The sequence below is a fragment of the Otolemur garnettii genome, unplaced genomic scaffold (genome assembly GCF_000181295.1).
Source record: "Otolemur garnettii isolate 467f Iridium unplaced genomic scaffold, OtoGar3 scaffold00023, whole genome shotgun sequence".
Taxonomy (NCBI): domain Eukaryota; kingdom Metazoa; phylum Chordata; class Mammalia; order Primates; family Galagidae; genus Otolemur; species Otolemur garnettii.
The window spans coordinates 21,837,647-21,851,175 of NW_003852418.1; the positions used below are offsets into that span (position 1 = coordinate 21,837,647).

Consider the following 13,529-nt stretch of genomic DNA (forward strand, 5'->3'; position numbering starts at 1 on the left):
GTGAGCGTGATGCCATGGCACTCTACCCAGGGGGATAGCTTGAGGCTCCGTCTCAAAAAAAAAAAAAAATCAAAGTTATGCTGCTTACCAAACACACTATCATTTACTAAAATCATTCCAATGAAGCAAGTGTTGAGAGTAAGCTTCTCACATGGAAAATACAGAGAAAATCTCTTATAGCTTTCAGTAATTTCTGCTTCACAGACATGTGGAGATAAAAACTAAACTGGTTACTGAAACATCCATGGGGGACTGATGCCTGGTAGGGCCAGGGTCAAGCCCCTGTCATAGGCTCGCACACCTGAGTCCCCTCTGTCTAGTTTTTGATGCAAACAGGCTTGTTATCACAGGGGGCAATTGAGGTGGGACATCCCAACTCTGCAATTGAATGCCGGGATCCAGAAACAGACACAAATTCATGTATCAAGGTTAAGGAGAAGGAAAAGAAGTGAAGCTTTCACTTTCTTCACTTAATGGTTGGGCATAAAGCCTCCTCAACTGCCATCTCTGATGGGCTCCCCTCCTGTCTAATGTTGAATAAGAAAATATAATGCAAATCTTACATTCTAGGGTTACCTTAACACTTACCAAAGGTCACCACCTAGGCCTCAGCAATTACTGCAGCATGGAAGCTACTGTGCTCACTGAGGAACCTACCTTGTGCAGCCCAGTTGGCTGCTGGATCAGATGCATAAGGACCATGAGTTGGCATGGAGTGTGCAGAGGACACCCATGACAATTCTAGGACAGCACTGCATTAAAAGGCCAGGTCACCTACCATCCCTGCTCGGTACTTCAGAGACTGCTATCCCTTGAGTACATCTGTGTTGGTTACAGGTTTAAATCACTGTCCCTTCCAGCACCAGGAGTTTGTCCCTGTATGTTCCCCTCAATCCAAACCTCCAAATCCCACAGTCCCAAATACAGGTTACTCTGCTCTCTCCCATTTTCACTGCTGCAACAGAGTTACTGTTAAGTACCTAGTGACAGGCTGTCAGAAGCACTTTGAGGAATGCACTGAAACATCTTTATCAGTGACAAATCAGCCTGTCCCCACACTCTCCCCCAAAGGCCCATGGTTGACTAATAAACATAATTTAAAAACATGGTCCATCTTCCTAAAAGTAATCTATTTCCCCAGGTATTTGGAGTCAATTTTAAAACTCATTTCTCAACAATGAGTGTTACTGAGGGCAGCGGTTCTCGAGGGTGGTCCAAGGGCCCTTTTAGGAGGTCCCCAAGGTCAAAGTGGTCTGTGTAACACTAAAATGTTATATTCGTTGTCTATCACCACTCCCAGGAGTACAGTTTTCCAGAAGCTAAATGACAATGATATTACAGCTCGAATGTAGAAGCAGATGTGAAAATCCAACTGGTGTCAGTTAAGATAGAAATTTGCAAAAAATTTAAAATAATGCCACCTTTCTCATTAAATTGTTTTAGTTTCAGAAAATGGTTTCTACAAAATGTCATTTACGTTAATATGTAATAGTTTACAACTTTTAAGGAAGGTATTTTAAAATGAATAGAAATTTGTCTCATTTTTAATGTCAGATCTGGTGAATACCAATAGATACAAAGAAACAAAATACACACAAAAGCTCAGGGGTTTTCAGAAGTTTGAGGAGCCCACAGAGCAGCTCCTTTACCTTCTTCAGGAGCCAAAAGAAACCCCCTCCCTTCCCAGCCAGTCAGGACAGAAGTACTGCGTCCAACATTTGATTTTTCCAGATAGCCACCACTACCCCCTCTTCATCTAGTTTCATGTGATTACCAAGATGCAGATTGCCAAGTATGAAACTGACTGCCATCTAAGTTCAGGTGAAAAGAAGGTTATACTGGGGGGGGGGGGAGAAAAGGTGAGGTGTGGGCTCGGCGCCTGTGGCTCAAGCGGCTAAGGTGCTAGCCACATACACCTAAGGTGGCGGGTTCCAATCCCCAGCCCAGGCCCGCCAAACAATGATGGCTGCAACCAAAAAAAATGGCCAGGTGTTGTGGCGGGTGCCTGTAGTCCCAGCTACTTGGGAGGCTGAGGCAGGAGACTCGCTTGAGCCCAGGAGTTGGAGGTTACTGTGAGTGTGATGCCATGGCACTCTACCCAGGGGGGGCAGCTTGAGGCTCCATCTCAAAAAAAAAAAAAAAGGTGATGTGATGGTACACACCTGTAGCCCAGGAGTCCAAGGCTGCATTGAACTACACTCTTGGCACTGCCCTCCAGCGTGGGCACTAGGTGAGACCCTGCCTCATCAAAAAAGGGAAAAAAAAGGCCTTCTGTCACAGCATTCGCTTCTGGAAGTGGAGCTAGCTATACCCTATGAAGAAAGTATTAGGGTCTCAAGCCACGCCAAGGGGGCAAAGTTAATGCTCAGGGACTCTGAAAACTCAAAACACTGTATTTCAGAGGAACACTCCATTCTTTCCTTGGGATCAGCAAAAGTCAATGCCAGTGTTGTTTTTGTTGGGGGTGGGGGCGTGGCCCAAACTTAAGACAAAGGAGTTCTGGCAAAAATAACAGGATTTTCTGCATCAATTTTTACAGATCCACACACAGATGAATATTATAATCAAGCCAGTACAAAAAGCAACTTCCAAGTGCTCTTAATATTAAAGCATGCATGGGGGTAAAGATTGGATAGTTTGCTACTAAATACATGCTGTTTTAAAGGGGAGAACTATAAAACACATTCTTTAAGATATAATCTAACAACTCTAAAAGCTAGTGTTCACCTGGCCTGTGTGTCTTCAGGGAGTCTGGGGACATCTCACTGAGTTCCCCTCTCTTAGGTCCAGCACTTCTCAAGGCTGCAACTGGCAGTTCCCCCACCCAGCATAAGACCCTTCTCCTTCTCCTAGACCAGTGGTTCTCAACCTTTCTAATGAGGCGGCCCTTTAATACAGTTCCTGTGGGTTGCAACCCACAAGTTGAAAACTGCTGTCCTAGACATTTACAACCAGGGTAAGTCCTTACAGATGTTTTAATCCCAGCCTTAACATATGCTGGGCAAGTGTGCATCTCCCTGGGCTGCACTTCCTTACCTGTGAAGTGGGAAGAACACCGATCTCAGTTTCCTAAAAGGTTTTCTGAAACTACACCATGTCAAGAGCCAAATCAGCCAGCACTGTGCTAGCAAATGAGCAGCAAACAGCTGATGTCATCTGTTAAAATGACAAGGCCTTCCTTGGCAAGGGTTTGGGAAAACAGGCCCTCTGAGATGAGTCTGTTTTGACAAATATTTACCAAGAGCCCGTATGAGCTGGGCACAAATAAGAGAGAAGGTGACCCCTGTTCTCAGGGAGAGGGCAGGGAAAGCTTCATTATGACCTGTAGGGGTAACTGGCTTAAGTGAACAAAAATTGACGAGGGTGTTTCTGTTTTACAACAGGTGACAACTGATCACAAGAGGCTGGTTTGTGAAAAAAACAAAAACAAAAAACATCTATATAAAGGAATTCTTTAAGGCCAAAATTAAAGGAGTATCAAGCCCTTGGTTCACCATGCTAAGAGTTCCACAGTACCTGGCTGAACACAGCAGGTAAAAACCAGCCAGGCAAGGGCCACATTCTCTAACACACCCCACTTCACATGCACAATCAGTTCACCAACATGTATTAAGTATAATGGCATCCTTTCTTGTGCTTTCACTTTCTATTTTCATATACTGTTGAAATTTTCTATTATGTGTTATTTTTATAACCAAACACAGCAAAGACTGATTTAATCTTTCTGAAAGCATAAACACCATTAGATGTCTCTATCAGGATATGAAAAACAAAACCAGCCTGATAACCAAGGAGAGAAGAAATATCCCTTTTACAAATTACATAAGATAATTATCACCTACTTACTAAGTTTCATAGTCATTACCTATTCAAACTTACCCTCAAAATTACTATTCATTAAATAAAACGAAGCCTTGGCAATGTACACAGTCTCACACTTGGAGGCTCCATTTGGACTCTGTTCTTTGCCCTCCTCTTTTCCTGATTAACACATTTCTACTGTTAATCATATAACCTTTGTAATAAAATTGACACACATCATTTGATCCTAGCCACAAAGAGGCCAACATTAGACAATCCACTGTCAGGGACTCAACCATTTAAATAAGAAAGCAAACTGGGGACGCCACTTAGGAAGACTTTCCTAATGGCCTCTCAGATGTGTACCACAGTGCAGGACTCAACAACAACAGGGAACTACTCTATTAAACATGGTTCCATCTTTCCTCTCCAAGGGACAAATAAAAGTCACTTGGTATCATGTGACAGGTGCAAAAGGAAGGTAAAATGTGCTTTGTTATCAGAAGTATAAAACTATTAGGACCTGGCTCAGAGCCCATAGCAGAGGTTATCGCACCAGCCACATACACTGACAACTGCAACAACAACAACAAAATAACCAGGTGTTGTGGTGGGTGCCTGTAGGCCCAGCTACTTGGGAGGCTGAGTCAAGAGAATCGCTTACGCCCAAGAATTTGAAGTTGCTGTGAGCTGTGACGCCACAGCACTCTACCAATGGCAACATAGTGAGACTCTGTCTCTAAAAAGAAAAACTATCAAGACCTGGCACAGCTCATAATAAAATTATAAAGAAAAACCACTCCCTTGGACTTCCCAGAACTGCCTCCAGGGGAATTAAGACCTTAAGGCTGCATGAAGACTTACGGTATCAACCACAAGACTTGCAAACTTCAAAGAAAGTGGGAATCCAAGTACCCATTCTGATGCCTTCTGTCCTCAGATGAAGACAATCCCGTCAACCCTTCAAGGCCCACATGAACCACTTGTTAACAGCATGGGTCCTCACTGGCCCATTATGATGTTCACACAAACGGCAGTTAGTTTCACTGTTTGCCAGAAAAGCAAGTCATAACCAGGAGCACCAATAAGGGGCAGCCAAGTGCACAACTTTGTACTTTATTTGCGCCCTTTGCTATCACAACACAACTCAACTTGCTTGAAACAGTCTGAATTTAATCAATCACTAAAAAGAGACAGCTTTTGGTGGAAAACCAGAAAAATGTTAAAGATACACACTGTTCCAGAACAAGACAGGAAGCACCTTACACATTAAACTCACTCTGCATGAAGAGACTCATCCTCCCCAGGACAGCAAAGAGAGCTGAGACAACATATTAAGCAGGAAGTTTTGCAACAAGGCTGGGTCTGGGTCTCCCTGGTGACACTTCTGAGATGTCTACGCAGGGTTTAAGAGGGTAAACTAGTGCATGATTTTAACAGAGACAAATATATAAACATTGATCCAAAGTGCCACTAAAGAGCTGCAAGCTTCAGGGTAAATGGGTTGCAAAACTAAATTTAAAGGAAGGAGCTGCAATAATCTCGCAAGTTCCCCGCTTGCCTCCTCTCCAGCAGGACCCGGACAGGGTCTTGTTGGTCACTGCTGTATCCTCCTTTTAACACAGAATCCAAGAAATACTTCCAGAATAAACCCAAGCCTGTATTTTTTTCCTTAAAATGCACAGGTAAAATACTCTTCTTTGCACTATGGAGCGTGGGGCACCACGAGGCTACGTGGACACACTGACACAACCGTCACACTCGCCTCTTCCTGCAGCCTCGAACCTCACTCCACTGGCAGCAGGCGACACGGACAGCACCATTTGCAGTCCAGGCACAGCTAGAAGCACCGTCCGTGAGGCCTAGACTCTCGGCTCGCGCGCTGGGGCGCCCCACCTGAAGCAGAGAACCCGGCCCGGCGTCTCGGAACCGAGCCCGAGCCGCGGACGCCGCGCGGGGCAGGGGCCCCCAAGCCAGGGTGGCCCCTTTCTGCTTCCAGGACTACTGGAGGATAAAATGCGTCACAAATATGGCCAGTGCTCGTCAAACTAACAAACGCCTCGCTAAACCTAACACCCACCGCTGTGGGACTAGGCATACAGTCTCTTTCGGGAAGGTAACACTGGTTTTCTGCGAGCTCCCCGGACCCCACACAGCCGCGGAGGGCCGGCAGCTCGATCTCGCCGGCCGGTCCGGCTCTGCTCAGTGTAAGCGGCCGCGATAGCCCGCCCGAGCCGCCATCTTCCCGACGGGAGCGGCTCGCGCGGGGTCCACGGCCCGCAGTCCCCGACGTCGGCCCCGCCCCGCTCCGCCCCACCCCACCGAGCCCGCTCGCCCGCCACTGCGGCGTGAGCAGCGGGCGGCCCCTCCCCAGGCAGCCCGGGACGCCACTTACCGCGGGCCGCAGGCCTCTAAGGTCTCGCAGCCATCTCCACCGAACGCCGGGGAGCGGGTTGGCGGCCACCAAGACGCCGCGGAGCTAGAGCGGCGCCCCCGCGCGGCGATCCGAGGGCGAGGCAGCCACCGAGAAGGCGCGAGGCTAGAGCGGCCCCCTGCGCGCATGCGCCGGCCGCCCTCCTCGGCGCCCTGGGCCCGCGCAGTTCACCAGCTCAGGGCCTCTTCCCGCCCGGTTTTCCTCATCCTGTGGGTGAAGGCTGGGTCGGTCCCTCCGGCGACATTCTCGGAAAGCGCGCGCAGGGCGCAGGCGGGGCGTGGGTGCCGCCCCCAGGGGCTGCCCTTTAGCCAGGACTTCACCGCCAACCGGCTCAGTAGGGCCAGGGAGCTCTTGGAAGAGGGTAAAGGGAAGGCCCCGTTTTTCTCTTCCAGACTGCGCATCTCAAAACTCCAGGCCCCTTAAGGCCCGCAGGCCGGGAAGGGCGGAGCCCGGTGAGGAAGGGGCGCCCCCACCTCTTGGTGCCAGAAACGAGGCGGGGCGGCCCCAAACCTCCGCCGTCCCCGGCCTCACAGCTAGTGACTAGGGGCAGAGAACGCACTGGCGTCTGCCCGCGAGTGAGGTCTGGCGGGTGTAGAGCCTTCCACCGGGGTTGTCTTCAGTTCACTCTTTACTGACTAGTGACACCTCGGGAAACGGCAGGGTTGTGGGGCGGCTGCTGTCTTGGGCCCTGTGGTCCCCACGAGATGCTTCTACTTCTGTGAAGAGCCACACGTTCCCTGAAACTGGAACCTTCCAGCCTTTAGTGTCCGCCCCTGGCTAAGAACGGAAGAGGCCTCTGGGATGCTTCCACTCATGGACCTGGGGCTTTGGGGCAGTTTTCCTGTTACTAAAAACAAAGTCTGCCAGTTTCTGAGACGACAGTCAGTTTTCTTTAAGGGAATACAACACAGCTTGCTCCTACTGGTGTGATTCCACCTGAACATAAGATGGCGAGAAAGTTCAACACTCTCCCTCGTGGGTGTGCGTTCCGGTTGAGGAGAGGCTTTTGCCCTCAGATACTATGTAGTGGGAAGTTTAGAAACCAGACAGATGGGTCAGAGACCAGCTTCAACAAGCAGTGTGATTTCAAGCAAGCTGTCCGTGAAACGGGCCGTACGTGTTGGGGTGAAGACCACAAGGGCGTCCCTACAAGGGGGCACTCTCTTCTAAATGGGGTTGGCATGGCGGAATCGCTTCCCAACCTCTTCTGCTGAGATCTTTAAATAAGTTAAAAACAGCAGCAACTGGAGCGGAGCCTATGGCTCAGTGAATAGGGCTCAGGCCCCATATACCGAGGGTGGCAGGCGCCTGTAGTCCCAGGTACTCGGGAGGCTGAGACAAGAGAATCACCTAAGCCCAAGAGCTGAAGGAACAGCAGCAACTTATTTCTGCCAGAATGTAAGATTTTAACAATCGTGTGCAGTTTGAGATGGGGCATTTGGAAGCAAAGATACTAATAGAACAGAAAGGGGAGGACTACGAAGCACAGGAAAATCCAGACTAGAAAACAGATGGACAGAAGGAAAGGCAAAAGAAAGGAAAGTCAAACAGAGGGAACCCCACCTGTCTTCACTGCAGTGCTCCATGATAGGCAAGGCAAGGAAGGGGCTCCCCAAGGAACTTGCCTTCCATTCTACTCTCCAGGAGCCAGGATCACTGGCTGCACTGGGCAGGGGGCACTCTCCACCCCCAAGCTGGCTCTGCTTTGGAGAGTTGGCTCCTCTACTTGAAAGGTGACAGTTGATGTCAGTGCTCCCAGTTCAGTTTAACTGCTGTCCTTCCTGCAAATTGCTACACCCCTTCCTCATGTTTTAACAGTAAATTTGGAAGATTTAGAGTTTTGGCTTTTTTAGTTGAACTTTACTGCCTAAATACTTCCTTCCAAAGTTTACTTCTGGCCAGGTCTGTGGTTCAGGCCTGTAATCTCAGCACTCTGCGAGACTGAGGCAGAGTCGCTTGAGGCAGGGAGTTCAAACAGCTTGGGTAACATAGCAAAATAACAGCTCTACAAAAAATAAAATCAGCTAGGTGTGGTTACACAAACCTAGTTCTAGAATCTGGGATGAGGATCTGTTGGATCCTTGAGTGTGGCCTTGTGAGTGAACCCAAATTTTACAGAACAAATCCTAGATTCCCGGGGGGCTGAAGTGGGAGAATCACTTGAGCCCACTGTTAACACTCTAGTGAGGTGTGTTCATGAGTACACTGCACTCTAGCCTGGGCAAAAAAACGAGACCTTATCTCAAAAAAGCTCGGCACCAGCCACATAGACCAAGGCTGGTGGGTCCAAATCTGGCCCCGACCAGCTTAAATAACGATGACAACTGCAACCAAAAAATAGCCAGGTGTTGAGGCAGGTGTCTGTAGTCCCAGCTACTTGTGAGGCTGAGGCAAGAGAATGGCTTAAGTCCGAGGGTTTGAGTTTGCTGTGAGCTGTAACGCCAGGCACTCTACCAAAAGTGACATAGTGAGACTCTGTCTCAAAAAAAAAAAAAAAAGAAAGAAAAGAAATTCTTCCCTAAATATCCCCAATCCACAAACAAAACTCAACAGGTAGCACCGATTTACAACAGGATGTCTTTGTGAAGGCAGAAAAGAGCCTAGAGTGCTCTACAGGGAAGCTTAATAGATGGTCCCTGGGTAGACACCAGTTGCTGCCACCCCCACCCACGGAGACAGTTTAGGGGAAGTTTATACATATAGAATCAGAAAAACTCAGCAATTCTATCAAAAGGAGATTTCTGTGTTTGCCCCCTTCGTTGGAACTCAAGGTCCTGAGCAGAAAACCGTGATCCCCAAATGAAGGTACTATGACAAAAATAATCAAGCTGGAAGCCCGTTTTATTTTGGTTTAACTACAATTCCGCGAAAGGGAAGTTCTACACATTCTCTTAGAACACTATGAACCCCTGAAGTCCTCGCAGGACACCTTGGTCGTTGCCCTCTCTTGGAATTCAGAGGTGCAGCCCTACCCGCAAGGGCCTCGAAAAAGGTCGGGGGTGTGGACAAGGGGAGGCCGCAGTGGAAGGGAGGAGGGCGCTCGAGGAAAACCTGGCCTCCGCCAAGGCCCCGTTGGGCTCCTCCCACTAGGCTTGGAACGCTGAGAGGAGCACCCAAAAGATTCTTCCAGAACTTGGGACAGGCAGCGGCGACTGCGGCAGGGCTCCACCTCCTGGCTAATCAGACCGGCCTGCTGCAAGCGTGGGCAAAGGAGGGGGAGGCGGCAGGGGAGGAGAGACTGTGCAGATGTGCGCGAGGTCGGGGGTGGAAACCCTCCCTCTGCGTCCGGAGCTGTCCCGCCCAGGGTAGTACCCTCGGCCACAGCGGGGGACCCCCGTTTTTGCTTCCCACTACATTCCTGAAGCCCAGGTGCATTCTTGGAAGCACAGCCCCAACTACTTGTGGAACAAAAAGGTTAATTATAAAACACAATGCCCAATTCTCCAGGGACAGAAAGTAGATGCCCAGGAAAAAATAAATCTAGCATCTTATTGCTAACAAAAGCTTCAACCACTGTATGTATGTCTTTTGAGAAAGTGGATTTTCATTACTTTTTTTACATTGCATAAGACCAACTAACTTAAACAGTTAACTAACTTCCTTGCATGGTACATCAACTTACCAATGATAAAAGGGTTCAAGATCAAATCGGCTATTACCCCAAAGGACAGAGTGAAGCACTAGTCTAGGTTACCAAGGGTAACCAGACCTTGGGCCCCAGCAGGGACGCGCTACACCTGCGTCACTGGGGAGCAGCTCCCCAGAGAAAAGCAACTGCACCGCACCCCTCGCTGAAAGAAGCCGTTCACAGACAACGAACAGCAGAGCAGAGGGCAATGGGAAGGTTACGGAAAAGGCCAGAAAGCCAAACAAACAACAACAACAAAAAAACTCAAGGAAAAACTTAGGCTCTGAAGTTCAACTTTCTGCTCCAACCCCACCCCCCACCCCCGCCAACCTACAGGAAGTCAGTTGTGTGATGGGGTGTTCAAAGTAGCAAATGAGACTCACACCAGTTTTCTTTTAGACAGAGTATTAAAAATAGGGAAAGGGGAGGAAGTAAAATGGGAAAAGGGAGTCACTGGCAGTAATGCTATACCAAATAATTCCCGCACGCTGAATTTTTGTAGCTAGCATTAAGAATAGGGTCTTATGGCTCGGCGCCTATAGCTCAACCGGCTAAGGCGCCAGCCACGTACACCTAAGGTGGTGGGTTCGAATCCCCAGCCCGGACCCGCCAAACAACAATGATGGCTGCAACCAAAAATAGCCGGGCGTTGTGGCGGGCGCCTGTGGTCCCAGCTACTTGGGAGGCAGAGGCAAGAGACTCGCTTGAGCCCAGGAGTTGGAGGTTGCTGTGAGCTGTAATGCCACGGCACTCTACCCAGGGGGACAGCTTGAGGCTCTGTCTCAAAAAAAAAAAAAAAAAAGAATAGGGTCTTATCATTTGAACATTATCAACCTATGCTATAACTAACTTTTCTTTTATAGTAATGAGAAAAATAACAAGGGATGGCTGTTTGGTCACTTGAGCCTGTGACAGTACATACCAATACACAAAATGAGGCAGAAAAACTACATGAGATAGGGCACTGACTCTATATTATTCTCAGTCCTGTCATTTCCCAGAGCTCTTTAGACAAAGAATGAGCTAATCCCCTACCATAATAAAATTCTAGCTGTTTTATCTAAATAAGCAGGCACACAATACAGAACTATACCTATTACTCCTGCCTCTGAGAATGTTTGTTACACTTAGATGTCAGTTTCCCTTTGAATTCAATGAAAAGTAAACAAAGCCAACCTCAGAAGAAATATTTTACTATATACAAAGCATTAAAACTATAGTTCTTATCTGATTAATTTTATCTCTTAATCACTTTTAGAGGAACACATCAAATAAGCCAAAAAATAATGCCTTTCACAGAAAAGGCATTTTGACAGAAAAATAGTTTAAGAGTAAATCAGTGGTGCCCAAATAGGCCACTTACACTTATAGGGCAATAACACCACAAAATATACAACAGAAAAAGGGGAAAACAAACTCGCAGGCTGAGTACCAACTTGCTGGTGAGCATGAAGAGGAAGATGAAGAGATGTCCCTGTGGTCCAAGCAGAGTTCCAGGATCAAGGGCAGACCACCAGCCTAGAGCCCTCCAGGGCCTAGGGCCTTAGGGGAGAGAGGGAGGCTAGGCTACAATTTTAAGATATTTTTTCTTAAATGAAAATACTTAAAAAGTTAAAGATTTTTTTGAATTAAAACATTTTTTTTTTAAATAGTAACCTTAGAATTTGTCCGGAATAGAAATACTATGTGAATCAATAACAGTTCTTACCTGTTTCTCAAAAAAAAAAAAAAAAAATGGTATAATTAAGAACATCTTTGAAGGAAATACCAGAGGCTAAGCTATTAGCAGTTTCCAAAGGATACCCAAAGGGGAACTTTAGTTTTAATCTAAATTTCAGCAAAATCTATACCCATAAATTACCCTTCCAAAGCCAGGATCTTTGAGTTTCACACAAATCTGACCAAAGAGGTGGGAGGTCAAGAATGCTGCCTTTTACGGTTCTGCAGAGAAATGAAAAATCAGGCACAGAATAGTCTCTCCTTTCAACAGAAAAGCATTTAAAAAGTAAATGTAAGAGGTTTTTAAGTAAAAGACAAAAAATCAACAGCAGCCTCAGCCTTACCTCATCCAGCACACATGCCTTCCAGATACTCCATCATGGCTACAGTCCTGAAGACACAGATCTAGCTGTCCACATGTTACATGCTTGTACACATAATTTATATATTTTTGTTCATTTAAATAAAAACAGAAGGTCAAATCCTAAACTAGCAAGTGCCTATCAAATCCTGGGTAGCCAGGTCTGACGGGCATAATTAAACTCAATATAAACTAGTACACAGACAGTACATTGCTACTCAAAACAACAGTGTCTGTGCAGACTCTCCTACCGGCCTGCAAAGGCAGGAAGGTATAATCTCCCCCAATTTGTTTCCACTAATGGTATGTTGGAGACAGTTTACCTCTTAACCTCAGCAGTTTATAAAAAATAAAAGAAAATCAAGAAAAATATTGCTCTTACCCAACCAAAGTTAAGATATCCAGTGGATTCTAATTTAGTGGTATAATCTAGAAAGGTAAATAAAACAGGTTGGGCACAGTGGCTCATGCCTCTAACCCCAGCACTCTGAGAGACTGCTTTAGCTCAAGAGTTGGAGACCAGCTTGGGCAAGAGAGTTAGACCCTGCCTCTACTAAAAATAAAAAAATTAGTTGGGTGCTATGGTGGGCACCTGTAGTCCCAGCTACTCTGGAGGCTGAGGCAGGAGGATCACTTGAGCCCAGGAGTTTGAGGTTGCTGTGAGCTGGGCTGATACCACTGCACTCTAGCCCAGGCTTTAGAGAGAGACTGTTTCAAAAAAAGATAAAAAAAACTTCTTTACTCTTTCTAACATCTTTCCAAAGAATTTTTAAGTACCATGAAAAACTAAGTCTATGAAAATTGAAGTCTAAGTATTTTTTATCTACTTCTGCTAATGATTCTGAGCAGCAACAACTAATGGGTTTATAAATTATCCTGGAAAATTAGGTCTTAACAAATTTCTTTGAAAGCCAAAGGGGAGGGGAGGGTGATTTTATGCTTTGGGGTTTTGAGAATAAAACAAAAACATCAACAAAAATAATGGAGCTTTGTAAAAATAAGGCTGATACCCTGGTTTTAGAACTTTCTATGATCTGGGTTAGGAAGCACTCTATTTTGTTCTCAAAATTTTTACCCTTTGTAAAAACTCATTAATGTTTTAAAACTAACATACCTTCAGCACCTCTTTTAAATAACTGTTATTGTTTCAAAAAGAAACAACTTATCAAGTTCAAAGGCGCTTCCCTCCCTTGCAGAAGGACAGAAGCTCTGAGCACCTGGCTGCTGCCTGTGGCCAGCTGTAAGGTCAGGCCAGAGGCTTCCCTCATCCACAGGCTCAGCCTTTTCCTATCAGGAAGCTTGGCCAGTTAATGAACCCCTGAGCTGAAATACTGGTCAGCTTGGTCACTGCCCCACACCCTTGGTGACACAGCATGCTGTTGTCTACAGGACTCTGGCTGAGTTGTCCTCCATCTTCCCTCCCTACATACACCCTTCAGGGAGGCCTTATGCCCACCTGGCAATGATCACCTTTATCTGTGCCTCAGTCTAGGTCCATCCATTCACTTACTCCTCTGGCATCTCCATTTGGATGCCTCAGAGGCATCTCAAAACTAGCCCAAACCAAAAAAAAAAAAAAAAAAAAA

At 46.7% G+C, this 13,529-nt stretch overlaps 1 protein-coding gene across 4 annotated transcripts in view; it reads right to left on the minus strand.

The window, feature by feature from the left end:
* Positions 1 to 13,529, minus strand: part of DIDO1 (death inducer-obliterator 1) — a 56,234-nt gene that overhangs the window by 39,779 nt on the left and 2,926 nt on the right. The window contains exon 1 of one of the 4 annotated variants that reach the window (XM_023511951.1): positions 6,197 to 6,386. The exons of 1 other annotated variant lie outside the window; for it this stretch is intronic. The gene's annotated coding sequence lies outside the window, so the exon portion shown is untranslated. 2 more of the 4 variants (XM_003787858.3, XM_023511952.1) reach the window with 2 other exon arrangements.